This window comes from Copidosoma floridanum, unplaced genomic scaffold (assembly GCF_036245765.1).
Source record: "Copidosoma floridanum isolate Cflo_tuat_1 unplaced genomic scaffold, Cflo_Japanese_pri ptg000002l, whole genome shotgun sequence".
In the NCBI taxonomy this organism is placed as follows: Eukaryota; Metazoa; Arthropoda; class Insecta; order Hymenoptera; family Encyrtidae; genus Copidosoma; species Copidosoma floridanum.
The window spans coordinates 2,544,092-2,569,726 of NW_028321879.1; the positions used below are offsets into that span (position 1 = coordinate 2,544,092).

Here is a 25,635-nt window from a genome sequence, read left to right on the forward strand (position 1 = left end):
GTTAGGCAATAAACATCCCCTTATCGTGATGGATAATTTTACCATATAGGTAGAAGCTTTTTCCTTATAAAACGTGAGGACAAAACAATAACTCAAATTTTTGTTAATGAAGTAGTTTGTCGTCGTAGTATACCCATAGAAGTGCATACTGATTAGAGTACGAATTTCGATTCTCGTCTGGTAAAAGAGTTAGCAGAACTCTTAGGAATTGAGAAAACCCGTACTACATATACCTTTACACCCACAATCAAATGCTTAGGTAGATCACCAACATCAGATGATTCTAAATTATTTATCTAAATTTGTAAGCGAGAATCATAAAGATTGGGACTCTTGGATATCATTATTTTTGTTAGCTTATAGACCTTTCAAACATACGACAACCGAGTTCTCTCCAGCTGAGATGTGCATTGGTGATGATCTTCGACTTCTACTAGATCTGATGAAAGGACCTTTTCTGAATAATGGTATTTAAGTTTCGTCACCGGAAAATTATGTACAAAAGTTGAGAAGGAAGATGGCAGAAATCCATGACTTGACAAAAACCACCGGAACTGCAACATCTAGCAAGATCAAGACCCATTACGATAATCGAGCAAGGACTTTTTTCGGAAGGACAAAAAGTTTGGTTCTGTAATCCTCAAAGAACCAGAGAAAAAAGTCTGAAACTGCAGAATAACTGGGACGGTCCGTTTAAAGATGTCAAGAAAATCAATGACGGTGTCCACGTCATTTAGAAGTCACAAAGACACAAGACCAAGACGATACGTGCAAACGTAATTGCGATTTTCCACGATAGAAAATCATTTTAACTACTCTGCTTCGGTATTATTTTGCGTGGCTTACTTTTCCGAAGACATTAGGCAAATGCTAGAGTAGGGACGTGAAATGGGATCCTAGAGACGTGATTCCTCATTCCATGTTCAAGAATCAAATCGTGTACCTACACGAAACCTTACCTTGAAAAATGAGGAGTAGTAGAATGAAACAGATACAATAGAAATAAATATGCTCGGTAACTTGGTGGTGGAGTTGTGGTAGAGATTTCAAGTCCTGCAGCTATAAAAAGAAAATTTAGATGAAGTTGGATTTACAGTTTAATGCAATGTACTTGGTAACTTGAAAAAGGAGTCAAGTAGGGTTATTCTATATCCTGCAGCTGTATTGATATCCTGTAGCTACGACGAACGAAGGTAAATGTGATATTTTAAAGTACTGTATGGTGTTAAGTTTTGTACTTGTCGGTACAATACACGGTTAAAAAAAAAGTCGTGGAACGGATAAGATGCTGTGCTATCACAAATGTTGCTATGCATTTCTAGTTATTGTTATTGACTGAAAAATAGTAGTTTAGTAGAGATTTTAACCTTAAGCTAATTACTTTTGTTTACTTCTACTTATTAAATTTAGTTTCGTTTCGTAAAGTAACGTCTTTTAAGTGTTACTGCTAAGCGTAGCAATATATATCTAAACTTAATAAGTAGAAGTGAACAAAAGTAATTAGCTTTAGGTTAAAATCTCTACTAAACTACTATTTTTCACTCAATAACAATACCTAGAAACGCATAGCAACATTTTTGATAGCAAGGCATATATCATACATTGATATATATATATATATATATATATATATATATATATATCTTTGAATACTCGCAGGTTGTCTACGAGCCTAATGCAACATTCTTACAAATTTTGTTTTGGATATCAACAGTATTTTGAGAAAGACTACTTGGCCTACTATTTTTTTTAATTTGTAAATTATCCGCCATATTTGTGCGATGATTGCCGTAACCATTCTTATTCATTATGACTTTTGCTTTGACTTACATGGATAGATGCACGAAGCTTCATGTATAGTAAAAGATGCCAATGAAATCTTGCACAGCAACTTTTGATTACATACTTGAATGGACCATAGGTTAAGGACTCTATAGTTCTGGCCATATGGTTTGGCATGAGAATATCCGGTAGTAGGATGCTTAGCGAAGGAGTTGTTCTACAAATGAAAGTTTGAATAATAGCGATTGAGTTTGTCTAGTCAATCAAGCTGCTTATTTCATTAGACATTAAAAGTGTATACATCTCTAAAGGTACTTGTCTCCTGTTTGTTCATTTGATGGTGCATTTTTTTAGTGATTGTTATATTGCTCTGCTTTACGGGCTTTCTAAGAAAATGCTTAGTAATTTATGTATATGTATCATGCAGTACTTAGGTTTGCAGACGATGTAAGTCAATTGGAATCACATTATTTAATCGCACAAAAGGCAAAAAGTTTTGACTTATAGTTGTTGAGTACTGTAATAATAATTAACCTACATGCTTAAGCTTCGCCATTGCACTTGTATCATTAAAAAAACAGCTATATTTAACTGCACACCTACAAATTTGATAACCAAACGCTTAATGAAGATACATAATATTCTTAAGCGTTACGGGCTCTTAGTTCTTATTTTAGAGAGATTAAATTTGCAGATTTGCAAGCCTGAAGTACTGGCTTAGCGTAATTGAAAAATCTAAAAAAATTAATGTAATATCCTCTCTAAAATACAAAACCTCTAAATTAAAGTGCCTAAATTGAATTGCGTGTATTTGTTAAAACAATTTCTGAGAAAATGTTAAATTTGTTATATTTTGGTCTCTAAATGCCATTTAAATCTTGATTACCAATTCTGTTATTTATTTGAAGTGTGTAAAAATGTTGCTTTGTAATAACTTTCAAATTGTATGTTAAAAAAAAAAAAAAAAAAATCGTATTATAATTGCTGCTGTCGTCAAAACCAATAATTTATTAGTAAAATACGAGCCCCTACTCGTTTAGTTTAAGTGAAGTAAAATTTAAATAGATGAAGACACTCCAGATAGCAGGTTCAGTGTTCCGGGATATGTCATTTACGAAAATGACAGATATAAGAGGAGGTGGAGCCACGGTGTACGTACACTCCTATATTCAAGCTAGAACCCTCTGCTTAGGAGTACGCTAGACTATACGTGAAAAGCTGGAACTCATTTTGGTGGGGGTTGTGGTTTATGGAACAAAATTTGTATTCTTAGTAGCTTATAACCTACTGGAGGCTGAGTACTGGTCAGAGATAGACAAGGCTTTGCTGCGCTGCTTATTAGACACCGATGCTGTAATTCTTCTATTTGGCCTTAAGATATATTGGCTATCAGCGTTGACACCGTGGAATATCCTGCGTGATTCCTTGATGTTGTTAGGCCATAGCGTAGTACCGTTTGGGCTAACTCACCGTGATAGTACTATCGATTATAATTGCGTCAGTAATCTGTCCTAATACATTGGTTCATAGCAAACAGATACTAGTGCCGGGCATATTGGACTATGACATGCTTACTGCGGTGTTGTCGTTCGATGTACCGGATAGAGTCCTGACTTCTTGCATTTGCTGCGATCGTGTCATTGAGATGCAACGCTGCGACTGGGCAACAATTTATGCATGAATGCTGTGAATGAGATGGTTTATCTTCATGAAGCTTACAATTTGAGTGACTGATCTGTATGCGCCCCTTACAGAAATGCCCATGAGGAAACAATGTGACCGGTGATTAACCCGTGGAATCAAAAATATTACACGGTAGAAGAGTTATAATCATTATTCATAATTTGGGAATAAGCAAGCATTTTGGGTCTATACTTAAAAATAATAGAGTAAAAATAGCTAGTGGTTAAGAAAAGATACATGTAAACTTAATACAGGAAAAATTCTTGCTTTTGATTTTGCACGTAAAGACATTCTAGTGATTGTAAAAACGTTTCTATGGTGAGAGAGAGAATGTCGATGTAAATGAAGTGCAATAAATACAACGTTCGAGCCGAACAGACCAAGTAAATTATGTTCTTTTCTTCCTAAATAATTTATGTTAATTCACTGTTTTTCTCATTCTTTTTTCAAAATTTCGACTCTTTGTCGCAGATTTTAACAGACTAACGAACAGTCACTGCAAGAGAACTTGTATACGACCTCGGTATTTTCAAGTGTATTTGAGTTTGTCTTCATCTAATTGTATGATTTTATTCAAAGGTTTTTCAATTGATGGCAGAATAGAACTATTATGAGGTTTTAGACTGTTCTGAAATTTTCAAAAAAAATTATTGTTAATAAATGGGATGGGTATTCAAAGTTTTAAAGATGTATATATACACGTGATTAGCTATTCTGTACATCGGTTTATTAAATAAGTATGAAATTCTACATTGAATGAAATTGTTAATAAAGACAATAGGATAGTCGTTATCAAGCAGAAACCGTCTTACATGATGGATATTGTTGCTAGGGAAAGATGTGTGTGACAATTATATGTCTTGGTCTATCAAATTATAAACTATATTATTTTTTCATAATAATGGGTGGTTATCCTAAAAATTAAGTGCACAAGTTGTTGAGTGCACAAGTCTCTTCTTCACACGAGTTGGTGATGATCTAAAAATTTCGTATGATAAAAGTTATGTTCAAAAAATTACTGCTGTTATTACTTTGAAGTTCATAAAAAAATTTTAGGTTGGCGTAATAACTGCTGAAAACATTAACAGTGCTGATGTATTTTTTATGAATACAAATTATAGTATCGTCTACATGAAATAGAGAAAAGGTATGAAATTATGACAATTGTTTAGTTCAAATAGGCAGCTATTTTCAATATCCGTCATAACAAGGCCCTCAAATAACGGGGAAATAAGTAAGCCTGTAAAGCTTTAAAATCATTATGATAGAGCATAATATGATAAGGTAAAAGTGTTAAGAGCGACATAATATCGGGGTGAAATACTGATGGCTGAGAAACAAAGTAAAGTGTATGCTAAGAGATGTCAAATTTCAGTATTTCCGTAGGCAACTGTCGGAGCACATGAGAGATCAATGCCGATAGATTATCTTCCGGTGTCGATTGAGAAGCTTTGCTGAGTGATTCGTCGCGTGTTGATGTGTCAGACCTATCACCATTCGAATCTGATCTAAATACGGCATTTTACTTTGTACATATCTATCTTTGCTCATACGAGATTTAGCTTGTTACATATCGGTTACGATCTAGAGCTTTGGGCTTGGACAGTATTTCCCTTTTATATTTTTTATAAATGATTGCTTACCTGTCTTGGTACCGATTATATTATACATTTTTGATGCGTTGCTATAGCCAGGCATCTTTCTGGACGCATAAAAGCAGGCTGTAGTTTTGGATGAGTTCTAAGTAGGGTTCATTAAGGGCAGGAGCGTGAAGACAGCTTTACCGCTCCCACAATACGCCTTGTGGACGAAACTTTGATAATATGTTAGAATTTGAGGTACTCTAAAAATACATTTAAAAAAAAAGTGTACGCAGCACTGAACAGGCTCAAAAGATGTTGCTCTGCCATATTGTGTGACATATAACTGATGCTTGTAAAGTTACTTATCCTGCCATACTTCAAATATTAGATGCCGCTATTCTTGGGTTCATCTTGGAAGTGTGATATTATGTTCTCTGAAGACACAGTACGGTATCTAACTCTAGAACTAGTAATACTTAGTTAGCGGCTCCACTTTCGTCTAGACAACTCCACCTTTTCGCTACGACGTTCACCGAATCAGCTTTTGATTGATAGGATTCGATTAGCTACTGCAAGGAGGGTGTAATATTGAGGCACGTACGACTAATTGATTACCGTGCGCTTTACGAAGCCATGCGGTTGATCGAAGAGTTCGACAGCAGATTATCGGTTACCCCTCTGCTCATATCCATCTTTAGCTTACATACTGCATACTAATTATACAAAAAAATTCCATCCCGAGGTACTCGTCTGTATTTATTTTTATTTTTAACTCGTACTACATACGTAACTGTAACATATTTCAATATAAATGGCGTACCTGAAAAATGATATTAATATAAGATACTCAACAAACGTTGAATATGAAAATATATAAAAAACTGTTGAATTTATTTTTTAATACGATGATTATACAGGGCCGAAACCCTCAATTTTAAATAAATATTAATTTAATTTAACTCAATTCAATTCTTTTTCTCTTATCCCTCCATCATTTTTTTTTCTCCGGGTTACCGCAACAGCCAACTGACCTAGTCGCTGGAGCCACCCACTCACCACCTATGTGTGGGGGTGTATTGCTGCACCCATTTACAACCATTTTTACTGTTATCATACCTAATCCATGGGCACAGTGTGATTATCTCCGGTAAAACACCTTTCCAGTTAAGCTGATACTCTTTGCACCAATAGTGCATCGGGTCCACTCGCCACTGTGTAGCCTTTCCCCGGAAAATACTCCATTATTTCAGGACGTCCACTCCTCGCTGGTTAAGCCGGCGCTCTCTGCCGAAGCATCGGATCCAGGCTTATTAGCATCCCTGAAGAAGCCCCATGTTTCAGGGACCACTCCTCGCTGGTAAGGCCGGCGATCCCTGCCCGACGCTTGACATCGGGTCCGCTAATCCCTACCTATAGCCCTAACACTGTTTCGAATTCACCCAGGCCCGAAAACCTGTGGGACAAGGAAAAAACCCTGGAATTACTCTGGAAAATTTCACGGAAAAACCCGCCCCGAAATAGCGGGGGTTACATAGGAACTTTTCTCGATAAAGACGTTTTGTAGGAAGTAGCTTGAATCATTTTCATAAAATCGAGTCAATTATTAAAGGTTTGAGAAAAAATAACAACATATTTATACGTAAAATGATTAAATGAAAAACAATGGTAGATTTAAAAAATAATTTTAATGAAATACATTACAATGATGATAAAAGAGTGATTATCTAAATATAAATTTAATTACTAAACTAACTATAATTATGATAACTAGAATTATAATTAACGTAATATTAATGAAAATAAGAAAAAAACTAAAATATTTACAATGCCAATAATACTAAGAAACCACTGAGCCAACGCTGCTCTTTTATCCCTCTATCAATTTAACTCGATAAAATTATATAGTCAGACCGCATGTGTATTTTTCCTCCTCTCCTTTAGTATATTTTTTAACATAAAGACTGACCTAAAAAGAGTAGTTAAAGTGGCATCGTCTGTTTTATCTGCTAGTAAGCAATTAGACTATTTCTAAACAGCTGGCGGATAAACGCTGCCCATACTGCTACAATACGATACACGTAAGCACCAAAAATAATGATTACGGACAAAGCAAGCAACAACAATACCTATGTAAAGGGAGATGGAGAATTGAATGATAAATCATGATCTCTCTTTGTCATGAGATGATAAGGCACAGTTTTTATCAATAACCAAAAATGTGGCTCCTAAACATTTATAAAGGTCACATTAGTTACAATAATTTACGCCACTATTTTCTATTAAATTTAATAATTTAAAAAAAGGCGTGATTAAAATTTTCCTACCCAAACCTACATAACATCTCATTCAATTGGAACTTCAATGCCACGTTCAAGTAATCAAGTAATGTACGGATGCTGACAACCAAAAAAGCAACCAACAAATGTTGGAGTACAGAATAAATTAAACTGCAACAAATTATTTCAATTAACAAAGTTTTTTTTAATTTGACAATAACAACACTTGTTCCAACAAATGAAGATTGTTAATAACTTGAGTGTTCACGTGGTACAATTTTCTATCAGTGCTTAAGAGACACATGTAGCCGCTAATAAGTACAAAATATAGCTATTAATTTAAATATAAATACAGAATTATTGATGTACTTGTATTATTGTTTTATTATTGTTAGTTATTATTGAGATACAAATTAAAGGTACGATGTAGAGTGGATTTTAAGAGAATAGACTGAAGTCATGAAACAAATCATAAATAAAGTTTGAAAGGGAGAAATAACATTTGGAATGTACGATCTTTTCTGTCAGGTGGGGTTTTGCTAAGTTTGACGTATAAGACGGTCAGCTGTTTGTTAGTCTATGGCAGAAAAAGTCAGCCGACGTTAGTGTGAGTCATCTGTCTATCCTCTATGTCAACGACAGGACAGTTGAATAAATTGGTATGGGTTGCAGCTGCTGCTTAGTATTTATTAGTTATGTAAATGTATTAGGTACATGAATGAAAATATTGTGAATTACTAACAACAATCCAACTCCATGATGCAACTCGATAATTTGAGCAGAATTTTTTTTTTCGTGCGCGTATGTGTGTCAATTATGTTGCACCCCATGCACACGCAGTTTTCTCCATACCAAGCAAGTTTAACTTTCTGTTAAAATTCATACTTGAAGTTAAAAAATAAATACTATATATCGATTGCCAAGACCAGGTTACAAACGAGTCTTTTTAAAAAACTTATAGGACACATCGAAAACTAGTAAAAAAAAAAGGTTTTTTGTATTCCTGTTAAAACACCTTTTTCATATGACAACACATTTACATTTAAACGCATTTTTCTTAGTTTACTACACATACAAGACAGAAAAACTTTCGCATATTCTTCTTTTAAATATATGCTTGATTGATCTGGAACGTTGTGTTGAAGTGATACATTTATTTATTCGAAAGGGATCAAAATTAAAGTGCAATAAATGTAAGAGCTCACAATGTTAAAAAAAAATATGAAAAAGATGCACTTAAACAAATACGGTATTGTCAAGCAACAAATATGTTAAATATTGTTTATGAAGATTTTGATTACTAATTCTAGTAAAAATTTATCATTAGAGCTTATTTTGTAATTTGTATTAGTCATATATTGTGGCTAAAACATTGAGGTATTTTTTATTACTCTTATAAATAACCAAAATTTATTTTAGGTTCCCTAGTCTAGTGAAATATGTTTCTACGAGATTGCGATTTGTTAGTGAATAGACACTTTCTTAAAAGAAAATATTACAGATATTTACAACAAAAAAGAAAATCAATAATTGCAAAAGAGAATACTAAAATAAATTTATATTGTTGTAAAAAAATTGTTTTAAATTCTAACATTCTTTAAAAGAAGCATGCGAACAACATAGTAGAGAGGCAAATAAATTTTTTTTCAACTCGTGATTTGACTGTTAAAATGTGCGAAACTAATGAGAAAAAGACAATTTCGAAAAAAAATTACTACAAGTACGCTATTTCTTAATTTTTCAGATTCTCTTAGAAGATTTGAACGCAGAAAAAGCTAAGACCTTACACGTGGTAGAATTTTCTTATGCACATGATTGTGTAGATTATGGAACAAAAATAAAATGACGATGAGAAGGAAAGGTTAATGCTGCAAAAGTATTGAAAAATATAACAGGTAAACGTCTTACACAAGTTATGAGATGCTGAAAACATTTTGAGTCAATAAGTTTAAACTTTCACGTTTGATGAGCTTAATGATAGCTCGTGAGAATAGGTTCAGCCCGAAATAAATGTTGACAGATATCAAGCGCTTCTTCATAATGAAATTTTAAGCTCATTCCACCATAAAAAAAGTTACGGAATGTTAAAAAATTGCTATCCATAACAATGTCATTAAATTGGTGTGAATAAAATAGAAATTAAAATAAGTTTCAATACATCGCGTGATAGCTTTTGTTGTGCTTCATTAGATGTTGCTTCAAAAGATATTGTTAAGGGAAGTATTGGGCAACTTTGTTCTGAGTCAGAGGACCCTATATAAATCCGTATCATGAGCTATCTCATGTAATTTTGCTAATAATACAGAAAATTTTTGATAGTATGCCCTTCAACCAGCTAAAAAGACTAACTAAACCAGTTAAGAAACAAGAAGTTCTGAAATTGTTTTTTGGAATTTTAGGTAAATTTGATCAGTTTTTTTTTTTTTTTTTTTTTTAATTGCGATCCAAATGGCTGTAACTAATAGTTATGGTTTTTTATTTGATAGGGATTTATTTTAAATATTAAGAATGATCTTTTCAGCTTAATTTTTAAGCTGTTTTTAAGAGTACTATAAAAGTACCGCCATCTATATATATGTACCAATTAATATAATGATGAATGTATCGATATTGCTTGAATACCTATTAGACTTATAACTTATCTTCAAGCATTAAAGTCATATACTTATTAAAAATCGAGCTTAAGGGGAAACAACAGTAAACAAATTAAGAATAAGAACTTATCTAAACCTACTATGCGAGTGAATGTACGGCTCCTTGCTTAAGTGATAAAGAAACTGTCTAGTAAACAGGAGGTTGTGTGTTCGATCTGCACCCAGGGAAAATATTTCTCTCATTCTTATTTATTGCTTACGAATTTATTTTCAACAGAAAACATGTAAATTGTAATTGTGAATCTTTAGTATATTTTTTTAGAGAATGGGCATGTATGGATAGTTTTAACAGTACTTACATAAAAGTGCCGCCATCTATATTTATGCGCCAGTTGATACTATGAGAAATGTATAAATATTGCTTGTATACCTATTAGAGCCATATTGAATTTTCAACTTATCTACGAGCATTAAAATCATACACGTTTTCTTTATTACGTTAGACGTATTTTAAACTATACTATACACTGCATTTTATTCCTTCTCCCTAAACTGTTGCAATGCTTTTGGCATTTTAAAAGTAATTCAAACATCATATCTTAAAAATTTTTTTCCAGTTATCTCAGGGATTCAAAGTATGTAATAACATTACTAACCTTTTTTTTATTTCATAGATTATGGATACAGCTCTTTTGAATTTAAATTTGCTTTCATACCTGTATCAATTCAATTTTGATTATAATCAATTTTATTGTAATTTTTTATGTAATTTTAGGTATTTAAATAGTACATTATCCTGACTTATTTTTAGACTTCAGTTTTTGTTATACCTTAAAAATTCAGATTATTTTTTTTCTGATTAATTGTTAACTTATTATTACATTGAAGATTGTAAGGAAAATTGGAAAACCAAGTATTATTGTCTCAATAAACTTTCGAAAAAACAAAAGACATTTTTTACATTTCTATGCTTGCATCTAAATTATTAATTATTTGAGGTTTCTTTATTTTAGTTTCTAGCTTGTCCATTAAAGTTATGGCCAACAGTAGATGCAGTTGATTATTTAGCAGTAAAAATAATATTAAATTTAAAGCAGTTTTTCCTCAAACAACGTATGAATTTGTATGTAAAATCATTCACTTCATATTCATAAAATCATTAATGTTTTTAGTTCTTTCGATTAATTATTTAAGTTTTAAAGTTTTGTACGTAAAACAGGATTTCATTTGAAAGATGCTTATATCAATTTGTTGTTGAGAGATTTTGTAAGATAATGATTTACTTTTAACAAATTTACTAGTCTTATAAGGTAGCTAGCTGAATGTAATTTTATAAATAAATATAAGTTAGGAGGTTGGGAATTTATAAATACACCTTGATAGTATAGCAATAGACTTAATACAGGGATATCTTCTCAACTTTCTACTTAATCCTTATAAAACTCATTAATTGATTTTTTTTGAGAGTATCAAAATTATCTGTATTTCAAAATTCTTGTGTTTAAAACAGTTATACCTTTATCGATATACAACGTTAAACTATGCGTTTAATTTGTTATAATGTAATCACAAGTTTAATCATCGTTTTATTAATAACATTATGAAGATGAAAATAGATCATTATACTTATTAAAAACAATAGAAATCGACAGTTAAAATAATTTGAATCATATCGGTATCCTGATTGTTCTGACTAAAATAGGGTAGTAGTTTTAATGCCTGGTAACAAATTGACACAAAATTCAACCAGTAGAAATGTCAGCAAGAGCCTCAAAAAAATGTCAAAAATGACGAAAAAACTCAATAACTCGCGTTCTATATAATAGTTAAAGCTGAAATTTTTTTGCAAGGCAGATATTGTAGTTATTAACATACACACAAAATTTAAGCTAGATTGGTCTTAAGCTGTTCGTGAACTGCACCAAAAATCCAAGAAAGGTCCTCTTAAAAAATGGCCATAAAAAAGTTGGTAGCCAACATAAGTACATTTTTTAAATGTATTTTGCTTTGTCTATATTTAATCTACAACTATCTAAAATGCCATTTATTTTTACCAATTAAAAGTACCTTCAACAGTGACTGCAAAAAATGACTTTTTACTCGTTAGTCTGAGAAATCGGTGGCTCGGCGAGCCGCCACGGAGGCCATGCCCACTTCCTGCATGCATGTTTTAATCGAGTGCGTTTAAAATAAAAAAGTGCTTTTTTTGCACCCAATGTTTAACGTACTTCTAATTGGTAAAAATAAATGACGTTTTAGGTAGTTGTTAACTAAGTATAGACGAAGCGAAATACATTTAAAAAATGTACTTATGTTGGCTACCAACTTTTTTATGGCCATTTTTTAAGAGGACCTTTCTTGGATTTTTGGTGCAGTTCACGAACAGTTTAAGACCAATCCAGCTGAAATTTTGTGTGTATGTTAATAACTACAATATCTGCCTTGCAAAAAAATTTCAGCTTTAACTATTATATAGAACGCGAGTTATTGAGTTTTGAAAAAATGACTCGAAATGGCAGTTTTTTGCGATTTGGGAAAATAGGGTTTAACCAATTTAAACCCAATGTGGCTTATTTTTTTCGTTTTAAAATAACACTTTTTTTACAAAACACTTTTATGTGCGATCTTCGGTTTTCTTCTAGACGTGAAAAACATGTTTAAGCCAGTTTTGTCATTTTTTTGGGGTTTTTGCTGATATTTATACTTGTTAAATTCTGTGTCAATTTGTGACCATGCATCAAAACTACTACCCTATTTTTTTCGATTTAGTTAGAATTTCCTGGGCCGAAAAACTAATTTTACCATACTACTATTGCTTATTTGCCAATCGAATTAAAGTATCTCTTTACTTTGAGCTCAGTTAGTCATGCATTCATATTATTGTTGTTAACATAGAATTTATGTGGATGTATGTGATTGATGACTAACTTAGCTGTATGAATTCAGTTGGTAGTCGTCTACGTCTAAGCAAAGTACAGTTTACTAAAATAACAGTAACGTATTCGTGTCTACATAAAATAAAAGTGTAAAGATTTTTAATCATAAATGTACAGTTATTATTTTGAATTGTTTTTTTTCATCTAAGTTGATGTGTAAGTATGTTTATTTGTATTAATAGTGATTTAAAAATACGTCAAAAAAGCACTGAAAGTAGATGCACTTATAAGTCATATTGCTATCCGACAGGATGCTTGTTAATCCAGTAATATAGAAAATAACATTTCACCATACCAAATTATCTTTTGTAGAACTATATTAAAAATACTAGGTAATATTAAAATAAACTATAACGTACAAATTTTAGAAGTATTTTATTTTTCATGTTTTTACTGTCCAGTTGTTTTTTTTACCCTACAAATATATTGTGAGGTGAAAAAATAGTATTTAATATTGTATAGTACGTTTGAATTGACAGCTGCTAAATACAATATTATATTCCGTCAGTTCCATTACATATGTAACCATACATCGACATTGAATGTATGTATATGTGTATATCTTTCTATATTAAATGATTGTTTTTGTGAATTAAATCACATCACCCACAGCGCTTGCATTGCTTCACACAGGCTCCCTGTGATCCTGTACAGCCTTTCACAAAATAAGGAAAAATTCATTTCATTACCCTGTGATTTTAAGCCTATAATATTCGGGTAAACCTTCATTCCTCCCACAGCCTCTGCATCTACTTATGGCCCCGCCCCGCACGTCCACCTCTTAAACCCACTAGTGCCTCTTCTCAAAAACAAGGTAAAATTCGTAACATTTTTATATTCTATAGAATGAATCATATTTCACAATCATTTTCCTACAGCTTCCTACATCATTCAACTTATGAAATTAGGTTATGTGGCTTATTCGCTAGACTTGATTCAATAATAAACATTCAATAGTGTTCTGTATCTGGTCGAAACCCACCCATAATAACTTAATTTATTCAGTTGTTAATTCAGATTTCAATTTGATGATTTAAATTAATACGTAAGCTTCTTTTCATTGTTTCCTTACATGAATTTTTAAGTTCATTTTTGTTTATATTAATTAACTCTCTGCCACTTGGCCCCCCACTCACAATGGACGTCTTCTAAATTTTATCAAAAGTCACTGATGAATTTCTAATACACACATCTTGATGAAATTTCATGAATTGTCTATGTTATTACTTCTCAAATTAAATGATTACCTTGTAAGTGGTGTGCACGAGGTCTGACTCGAAAATTTTCAGAATACCTAAGAATGTCTTAAGATCTTTAAACACGTTTATTGGCTTTCGTAATATATACATATCGCTAACCTAAGTATGTCTGTGTCATAACGTTTGAACGCCTTCAACTAGATAGAATTGTTAGCTATAACTTTCTAAGTACTCCTCTAAAGCCGCATTTTTTATCTACGTGCCATAGTTTGCAGTGTTAATTTATGAACAGATTATTTTGAGTGATCCGTGAGGTTAATTATTGTTCATAATAGCTAAAAAGTTGGAAATGAATTTACCTCAAGGTATGCTGAAAGTGTACTCAAAAAAATTATTACTGGTAATGAATCGTGAGTTTATAGTTATGATCTCAGAATAAAACAATAGTCATCAAAGTGGAAACGTTCTGAATAGCTAAACGCAAAAAAAGTACGTCAAAGTTATAGCAACGTCAAGTCAATCTTTTTTTTTTTTTTTTCTATACCAGGTATAATAGACGCGCTTCGCGCGCTATAATTGTTTTGTTATTCGGTTTGATTTACATTAACAAATATTTGTATAGTTCGTTATTCAATTTCAATATACAACCAAACCAAAATTTCCTGCATTTTTTTACTATCTCAAAAGTAAAAAAAAAATTTTTTTGTAATTTATTATTCGAATCTTTTGTTTAAACTAATAAGTGTATTAACAATTTCTGAATTTTAAATACCATAACAAATAGTTCAAGATCTTATCTGTGTAAAGTTATATACTAACTCTTAAAATGACAACTAAATTCAGAAGAACAAGCAGATCAAATAGTATTTTACTCCAGCTGATTGTAACAACACAGAGTAATTTACAATTTTAATTATCACTTCGATTCAACAAAATTGATATTTCAAACAACTTTTGCTAATATACCATTTGATCTATTTAAATTACATAACATCAATTATTTTGTTATCTCACATAGTAAAATTTTAATTATTCTAAACTACATTTTTTAAGACTCATTTTCAAATTCACCCGCTCTTTGTGAGCTTCATTCAATCACAGAACGAATAAAAAAACTTCGATCACGTGACAATCAATCTTTTCAAATAAGATACAAGTGTTGTGCACTACTCGTACGCTCCAAGATGTCAAACAATCAATAAAAAATGTATATTTCCAAATTTTTAAAAAACTGCATGAGGTGATATAAAAAAAATGGCTTTGGCTTTGTTTGTTAGCCTCAGTACTGTCCTAACACAGCTTCCTGTGTCTTTTAGATACTTACAAAATTAAAAATTTCACTCTAACAACGCCAGTTTTGGCAGTGTAGAGAAGATTTAAGCAATGAATGAAAAAGGATTTTGAAAACTGACTTTAAAAGATTACATCTCGCTGCTAGGAGTGTTCAAATATATAGGAACCACTTTAAAGAATGTCACTCGCCAGACGATAAAAACAAACTAGCACGAAGGTATAGAGGTAATTAGTGAAAGAGAAATACAATATTAGCAAAAACTCAAAAATATTAAAAATAAATATCTTTATAGAGCCAAGAAATAGACGATTTGAAAAACGTCTTAAGCAACAAATGGTTGTTAAAGAAACGTTGTTAAAAACATTGCTACGGTTACAAAAATCAGTTTTTAACAAAAGCGTAAAAATTATAGATCTTGAAAAAAAACGTTAAAGGTAAAAAACGTAACTTGTAAAAAGACCTACACCAAGCTGCAAGAATTTTTGGAATCCCATAATTTTTTCATCCGCAAACTTAGAAAAACCCCTAAAATAGGTCATTTTTTATTGTCAGTAACTAATATCCCTCTTATCCAAATATTACCAAACCAAGTGTTAACATTGTGCGTTAATAGTACTAATTAATGCTTTGAATACAAATTTGATTGCTGTTAAAGTTATAATAAAGTTTTCCGCGCGTCAGGGTTGGCTGTTGTGTTTTAGGATTTGAGGCTGACGAATAGTATTGGTTGTAGTTTTTGAGTTGCTGTCTTGCTGCGAGAGCTGAAGTCAGCCTCTCTCTCTTCCCTGCGTGGAGCCGACAACTGCCAGGTTCCAGTTTGCGACTGGATAGAAAAATCCTCTTTCGCCCGCCGTCCTGCGAGCCGTAAACATCTCTCTAGGCCCCTTGTTCAAACGATTGCACCTCTAAATCGGACTAGAGCACTACAGTTTATCATATTGGTTTCTTCACTTGAATCGACTTATTTTGGCTTGTATCAGTTAGACGAACGCCCTGCCTGGCTCTCAAAGGCTCTTATGAATTATTCTTACTCAGAGTCTCCAAGGTATATTTTATATTATTTTGTCCGGATGTCTTATCAACGCACTGCTACTAGATTGCAATCTACAGACATTGTTTTAAGCCCTCCGCAAAAAGCTCTGTAAATATATCTGTAAATATTTTCTTTATATCAAAATTAAATCTGTTTCGTCATATTCTCAAAGTTGTTTCCTCTGCTTTATTTTCTTTTTTTTCTTTTTTTTTCTACCGGGTTACCACGACAGCTTACTGGCCTAGTCGTGGAGGCCACCCACTCACCACCTATGTGTGGGGGTGTATTTCCACACCCATTTCCAGAACCTTCTTCCTCTTATCCTACCTGAATCCATGGGCACAGTGTGAGTATCTCCGGTGGAACACTTTGCCAGTTAAGCTGACACTCTCTGCACCAATGGTGCATCGGATCCACTCGCCAGTGTGTAGCCTTTCCCCGGAGAAGACTCCATTATTCCAGGACGTCCACTCCTCGTTGGTTAAGCCGGCGACCCCTGCCCGCTCTCTGCCAAAGCATCGGATCCAGGCTTATTAGCATCCCCGAAGAAGCCCCATGATTCAGGGACCACTCCTCGCTGGTAAGGCTGGCGATCCCTGCCCGACGCCTGGCATCGGGTCCGCTAATCCCTACCTATAGCCCTAACACTGTTTCGAATTCACCCAGGCCCGAAAACCTGTAGTTTTTTTCAAAATCTTTGTATAAAAAAATGTCGACTGCACATTGGCATCCACGTTTATCAAAAGAAACATCAAAACTGTCCATTAGCATTCCAATCAATATGATAATTTCAACGTAACCTCAGAATGTAGCCTAAAATCGAGTACTTGCTCCAGTTTCCACAAATTTTCCAGTCTGAAAAACTTTTTAAAAAGATTTTCTATATTTTTCTACTATTGTACGTACAATTATCTTAAAAAAAAAATTTGGTGCGATGTATTATTTTCTTCGAAAGTTATTTATTTTTGTCGGGAAAAAAACCAAATGCGACACTGCGTGCCGTGCTCCACTCAAGTTGATTATGAATATTATTACTTTAAAGATACTTTCCAAACAAATATTTTCTACTGTTTTTTAGTTTTAGATAAAGTTCGAGAAGTAGACTTGTTGGTTTCATTACTTTGTTTAGGAAAAGGTTGATACTCAGAGCTCACAGATGTTTTTTCTAATTTCAATCTCTTATCATTGATTGAAATGACAGTGTAGAATTATAAAGTACCTGGTAATTGATTTTAAATTTCATTACTGTGGAAAAGTATATTTTTAAAATCGCTCTTACTTTTAAAATGTTGACTGGCCCTATCTGTTATGTGTAAAAGTTTTTTTACTGCAAACTTGAATTTCAAATGCCTTATAATAACTTTTTGATATTCACATCCAGGAATTGTATCATGGTTTAGGTTATCGGAAATAACAGCAATACTTGTGTGTTTAAGCTTTTTTTTTCTTCAGAATAAAGTGCAACTGTATAATAGAAGCTTGGTTATTATTCCAATGAAAAGATTAGGTTTAATTTTGTTCAACAAACGCATAATTTTTAAAAAAATGACAAGTTACAATAAGTTCTCCATCCTTAAGATCTTTTTTCAGTTGATAAATAAAAAGTGATTGTTTTGTAGCAAAATGATCATAAGTTTTAAGTTTTAATAATTGTTCTCCTAATAAATCAACTAATATAAAGCAAGTGAAATGAATTAAAATATGCTTAGCAATTATAATGAATTTGGAATTAAAATTCGCTTTATGTTCAGATGGTTTTTTTTATTCTACCTCAAAATCATATAAAAACTAAAGATTGTATTTTAATTATACAAAACTATATTAGGTAATAAAGTATAAGCAAACTTCAATGTTCAATCAATAATTAAATGTTTTTAAACTAATATTTGTAGTTCACTATTACTAAATTAATTATTTTACAAGGTTGGTTATCATCAAATTCTCATAGTGATAAAAAACAGCATTAAAAAAATTATAATTGAACAAACTATTAAATCATTCTTTTTATGAAACTCATTCTAAGTCTAAAAATTGCGAATTGATATTTGTTTAACCGATACAAGATTTTCAAAAGTTTTTCTGGAAATCGAGAAAGGGGAAATAAAAACTTTTAATATTATTAAAAATTGGATGTCAAATGATTAATATTCTCAAATATTTTCCATCTATAATTGTTCCATGACTAGTATTATACTAACATCACATAACGAGCCCACCTGTTATTTAAATTATAAAATTTTTTAAAAAGTAACTGAAGAAACTAAAACTTACTATAGTGCAGATAACGCAACTTATAAAGAAGTTGATAAAATGGACGATAATATTTATATAAGTGTCCTGGTAGAAATGTTGAAGGATATTTGTGAAGGATTACCTCCTCATGACCCAAACCTAAAAATTAGTAAAATATTAATGTTGTTTAGAAATTTAAGCATATCCAATAGACTGTGTAATGGAACACAATTAAGAATCACAAAATTCTTGCAGTATAATACAGATAGGGGAATGATAACTCGAGAAAAAATTGGAAAAATTTGAGAAAATTGGAGAATCTTCATTCCCTAACGAATTTTGTACACAGGGAACATTTCAACATTACTTTTTATTTCGTATTGTTAGAAATTTCTGATCGTTGTCACATTTGCTATGACAAACGAATTGCAAGGCCAACGTTTTGATAATGTAAGTTTATGTTCGGAAAAACCCCTATTTTTTCATGGTCAATTACACGTGGCTTTATCAAGATGAAAAAATAAAAGTTATTTATTTATTTAAGTACAAAGAGAAAAAAATACAAAAATAGATACTGTTGTTTAGAAATAATTTTTTACATAATTAAAAAACTTGTTAATTCTTAGAGATCAATCAATGAACTTTATGGCAGTATATTAAATGTTATAATGTTTTTAAAAGTATTTCATTATTTATCGATAATACGTAACATAATAATATTTTTTATCTGTAATGATACTTTTTGGTTAAAAAAAATTCACTCTTGAATTTTTCAGAATGAAATTAGCCAAATCGTAGCCAAACCGAAAGACGGGCAGTGATCTAATCTTGGCTGAACAAAAGTATTAAAAGAAGTAAAATCTTAGCCGAGCCGTACTATAGACAATAGTCATAGTATGACCGAGCCAAGAAACAAACAGTGGTCAAATCTTGGCCGAGCCAAGATAAGACTGATAGTGAAATTTTTGGTGTACCAAGTATAAACAGATATAAAATCGTGGCCGAGCTGACATACGATCGATGGTTAAATCTTGGCCGAGCCCAGATATGAACAGTGGTGAAATTTTGTATTGGCCAAAATACAAACTGTGGTGAAATCATGGCCAAGTTGAAAGATGGGCAGTGGTTTAATCTTGGTTAAACAAATGTATTAAAAGAAGTAAAATCTTGGCTGAGCCGTTATATGAACAATGGTCATAGTAAGACCGAGCCAAGATACGAACAGTGGTCAAATTTCAGCCGAGCCAAGATACAAACAATGGTAAAATTTTGGGTTGGCCAAAATACAAACTGTGGTTAAATCGTGGCCAAGCCGAAATACGGGCAGTGGTCTAATTTTGGCCAAGCAAAAGTATTAAAAACTAAAACCTTGGCTGAGCCATAATACGAACAATGGTCATAGTACGGCCGAGCCAAGATACGAACAGTGGTCAAATCTTGGCCGAGCCAAGATACAAGGGCTTGTCTAATCTTGGATGAGTCAAGATGCTAACAGTGATCAGATTATGTCTGAGTGAAAATATTAAAAGTTAAGTTTTTGCTCGTGTGGCTTATGCGATTACGTCAAGAAAGCAATTAAGGCGTGTAGAAGTGATCGATAGGTTTTTGGTTTTTACCACTTTCTGGCTATCATGGCTTTAAAAAATTATGCGCTACGCACTATTAGTAACCATTATTCGACAATAAACAAGCATTGTAGTTGATTAAGTTGTAATTTAATCGTTAGTTTTAGAATACATAAGTCATATTGAATAATTGTTGATTTTGGTATACGCGCACACTCTTTCACACATGCTGACTTTTCTGCAAAAAAAAAAAAAATAGTGCATCTTGAATCTGTCTGGTGCAGCGTTTGCATGCTTTACCGAAGAATACAAAATGCTGAAAATGAACGAAAATGAAAATCAATTTTCTTAAAATTATGAAAAAACTAAACATAATAGTATATTGACAATACCAGTTATTTATAAAAAAAATCTAACATGGCCATGAAAAACCGGGAGTCGAAGCATAAGGAGAGGCGTGGACTCGGGAGTGGGAAGTCAAAGGTTCTGAACCCACCCCTTAACGGAACCGCGCCCTGCGAAATACATGGATGGATATTAATTAAAAATAAGGACAAACAGTGTTATTGGATTGCTTAAAAAATATCATTACAGTACATTTTTGCTTTAATATTACCACTATTAGCATTACACTAATGGCTTGAATTATTATTATTATTATTATTATTATTATAAAATTATTAATAATAGGGAGTACTTTGGCATAGTCTTTCATTTATGTAACAGCTATTGGAGCCTCTTAAAATGTCGGCCCTCAACGCTGCGTAAGTATCATTCATTATACGAAAAACTATAGGAAATTATTTTCATTGCATTTTGCTGTAAGATAAACTTTAAAACTTATGAAGACTACTGCACCTTATCAGACGGCACTGCCATATTACAAAGCATGACGAATACGGCGCACAGTGGGATAAACTGATATTTTTCGTTTCAAAACTATGTAAACTTCCTTAGAAGAAATATTTTTTCAAGAAAGTTTTTGGATCTTTTACAGGTATGATGACAAGAAATAACAGAAAATTAAGGAGAAATGTAAAAAATGAAATCCTAACCAACAAAATTTGGATTATTTCAGAAATTTTTCAATTTATTTATTTATTTTTTTTTTTTATGTTGGGAAATAACTTTTAAAGAGCAGGTATTATACCTTCATATTTATTTTACATATATTCCTCATTTTTTTAAATAAGGTATCAAAATTGCATCTAAAAAGTGACTTTTTTGTCAAAATCAGGGATAACATTTGTAATACTTTTTATAAGTTCCAATACACAGTGTACTCATTTTGCTCAGCACTAGTGCGTGCTTGCTTTTAAATAATGATAATATGAGAGAAATGTTTTTCACCAGCGTTTCATCTAGTTCAAGAACTTCAGCAAATTTTTCTGGTTCTGCGAAGCATTTTCGAGCAACGTTACCGTTTGTAGTGGTGCCATGCCCTTGAAGGACTTGGTCAACTCGAACCTTGAACTTTTCGTAACTTCTATTTCGTACAATTTGAGTTCGCTCATCTGCCTTTTCTGAAATAATATGGATATTACTATGCAAACTAATATAGTTAGGTTATTGATTTGACACTTCATTTTTCTTAACAATTAAAAATACGAACTTTTTTGCAAGACGTAATAGCTATATTTGACAAAAGCCAACTTCGTTCATGATCAATAATATTTATATTTAAGAATACTTAGGATGTACAATTATATTTCTGAAGAAACATTGTAAATTTGAGTTTTCTAACTCAGTTATTCATTAAAATATCCAATAGCAATCAATTTCGTACTTTATGTGGAAAACCAAATCGTATGTGCATGCTAAGTCAATTACTCATAACGATGGTATGTGTGTTTTTACATGAATATCTATGAGTAAATGATAGTTATTTACATTTAAACGATTAATCAAACTTGGAAGGTACAACCTTAAGGACACATCAAATGCAACTGAGTGACAAACTCGTCCAATTGTTTGGATTTTTATTTAAAGTTAAAAATTGTATTGCGTCACTTAAAAAAAGTAATAAACCTTGCTGTGTAAGGTCTGAAAAAAGTAAAAAATTTTTTTTGAAATTTCCAGTGCGACAACGTGGCCTAATTATTACAATTACGTCTTGCAATTTTCATTCAAAAGTAAAATCTCGTATCCTTTATTTAGTTACACACGAAAGATACACATTAACTACAGTCACTGCATGTACTACGGACTAGCGAAAAGAAGAGTTTTTAAATTTATATTTCACCTCTAATATTAGCATTAATCGTCCATATTTGCAAAGGAAGTCTGTATGATGTGTGGGTAAGATTTTCAAAAGCTTTTATTTCAGCATGTAGAAGACCAAGGCCAAGCTCCATAAATAATTCATCAATGGGATAAAAATCGGTTGATACATCTTTATAGAATTGAGAATTAGTGCAAAAGCAAATATTGCATCTACATGTAGCTTTGTTTCCTACGATTGCGTTTACACATTTTCCGTCTAGTAATGTAACATAAACTTTAAATGACACTTCTGCTTCTTGTCCATTATTTAACTGAAATACATATGATGTAAGTGTGGATATTTTACGGTATAAACGATGATACTCTGTAAGTATAGACTCCAGCGTTTCCTTCTCTAATGCAATTCGTACTGGTCTACAAAATCTATAACTCTGTGGGCTCGGATTCTTCCATGTGCAATCAGCTGTAACAAAATTATTTAGTATTTATATCACCAAAATAATCTCTACGATAATTCCTAAATTTTGTGCTGAGACAGTGGTTTTTATTGACCAAGCATGATAATGTATCAAGGATGCCCGATGATTAGACGTCGCCCTCACTTAGAATAGTATAAAACATATATTCGAAGAGATCAAATGACAAAGTGATATGGCAGATATTAAGATACGAGTATAGTTTTGAAGACCCAAGAAATTTTTCTCGTATAAAATTTTTTGCATTGTTCACGCAGATATTATTGATTATATAAAATTTCCTACTTGTGTAGAAATATTTATATTCCCAACTAAAATTACTCTAAATGAGACCTTTAAATCATGAAATTTTTTATGACACATTTTTCACTGTGCAAACGATACAAACGATAAACATTCAATTTGCTTACCGTTAGATCTACTTTGTAGTTAAACAATGAGCATACTAGAAACAAACAAAGATTGCAGAGGATCTTGATTAATTACATTTGAATCGGTATAGCCTTGCTGTGGGTTACAATGACCAGCAGAGCTATCAAACCCAAGTGTCACAGTTAGCTGCAAGTGTTGTAAGTCCTGTTTGCTCCAAGAAGTTGCTACTGCAGAAGATAGTTGTTGCGCTGTTTTATTTAAAATATTCTGGAGAGAAACGCGAATTTAAACTTCTACATGTACATAATAGGGTAATACGAGGCAATTCTTCATCTCTTTTTGTATTATAGTGTAAAAAAGGTAAATATTACATTTTCTGATACGCAAATCCCTGACTTAAGCTACATACGACTTCTTACTAAAATCATGTTCGCAGTAAAACGCAAGAGCCAATTTAGGAGAATGCCTGTATTCAGCAATTATAGTACTTGGCTGTACAGTATGATCTTCAACTTCCATCTCTTCTATATAGTAATTTGTTCTACTCATTTGTTCATGTGTATCATTTTTAGCAAGATGAATTTAGCATAACTTCACTGCTAATTTCAATAATTCGATATCATATTTGACATAATCTAACACTTCGTAGGCTCGCCTATATAAGGTACTCGAACTGGCCTTTTCTGGTTCAATACGTGGTCGTCCTCCTTTACCAGTACCCTTCTTCACTGTAGGGGGGCGTCCTTTTAAAACTTTTTTCTGTCTAATTTTTTTGTTAGTTGGGTAGCTTGGCATTCAATTTGTAAGAGAAATTTGAAAGTCACTCTACAATTATTGACGTATACGAAATAAAAGACAGTGATTTCATATAGGTAAAAAAAACAGCAATTGTGAACGCCCAGTCAGTATATCATATAAAGTTAATATACCGACTAATTTACAGACTATCTCACTTCGGTATATGTTAATTAATAATCAATTTTCGTGTTATTTACGTTAATAACAATATTAATTGAACGCAAATTAAGAGAACACAGTTTCAACTAACAATCTTTATCGTAATATTATCTAATTCTTACATTTAATTTTCCCTCACTATACGCATGTCATCGAAATAAAGTTGTGCTTGCTTAGTTTTTCTAATTGAAATTAAAATTTAATAAATGAAAATAGCTGTTCAATAAATCATTGGAATGAAGCAGTCGGTGGATCAAAAAATGTAAATGATATACTGAATTTTCTCAAACTATTTATGAACATTTAAGTTTCATTTCATAGGCACGAGATGTTACCTTTCGTTATATAATTAAAAGTGATTGCAATAAATTTTGTCCTGATTCATTTTATTTCTTAAAGTATTTTTATTGAGCATTTGCAATTTTTTTCGTTAAAACACACATCAAACTGTTGATTAATAGAATTATTTATAGATCATTTAAGTTTTTAAAAAATACAATTTTTCTATGAGGGCTCAACATCGACATAACGAGTCCCAAGATATTTCGATGACATGCAGCTTTGACTTAAATCAACAAAAGTAAAAATTTCTTACATACAAATAGTACATACTGCAGCTAATATCAACGTAAGCTCAAACATTTTCAGTGCAAAGTTACACAAAGTACAAATTGTAATCACTAAAATGAAAATCTATAAACACATTCAACAGCGATTCTGTTTAGCTCATATTTTTTCTTATTCACAAAATATCGATGTGTAAGAAATACAAATGGAATCGAATAGGATATTGTTATTTAGTCGTTAAACTGCAAATATTTGAAGTATACTCATATTTATTTAAGTTATATACGTTTTCGTAAGCCTAAATGTGCACAAGTAAGGTTATAACGAGACTAATTGTCATTGCAATTAATGTTTTACCAGAATAGCGTCGCGGTTAAGGTTCTTTTTTACTTGTAATTGTAGCTCTATAACTTTTAGCATTAGGAAAATCAAAGAATAAATGTACTTTTCTGAATTTAATAGACTGATAACAACGTTCACTCTCCATGCAATAAATGTGAATTGTTAAGTTTCCTACGATATTTTGAATGATTGTTGAACCTATCGGCAGCAACTGTATGATACGAGCACCAAGAAAATACACAATACTTACTTGCCGATATTTACTAATTACTTATATCCACGATAAAAACTCTTCTACTTAGCAAACACATTACATGACTGTCCTACGGGAATACTTCTTTCTTCTTACGTTTGATAAAACAAAACCTTTTGAGAGTTCTCAAAATCTATTTAGCACGTATCCTGAAATTCTGCCATAAGTATGTGTAATACAGACAGTAGACTAAAGTTCACAACAGTAAGCCCTGAACACGTAAATTATGAGAATCAATAGAATAAGTTTGTTCGGAATGCGTAGACCG

General features: G+C 32.0%; 1 protein-coding gene across 5 annotated transcripts in view; it reads left to right on the forward strand.

Moving 5' to 3' along the window:
• Positions 1-25,635, forward strand: part of LOC106645653 (Suppressor of variegation 3-9) — a 113,936-nt gene that overhangs the window by 58,413 nt on the left and 29,888 nt on the right. For 3 of the 5 annotated variants that reach the window (XM_089595222.1, XM_089595216.1, XM_089595236.1), the window contains exon 2: positions 9,069-9,219. The exons of the other annotated variants lie outside the window; for them this stretch is intronic. The gene's annotated coding sequence lies outside the window, so the exon portion shown is untranslated. The remainder of the gene's footprint in view (positions 1-9,068; positions 9,220-25,635) is intronic. 5 annotated transcript variants of the gene reach the window in all.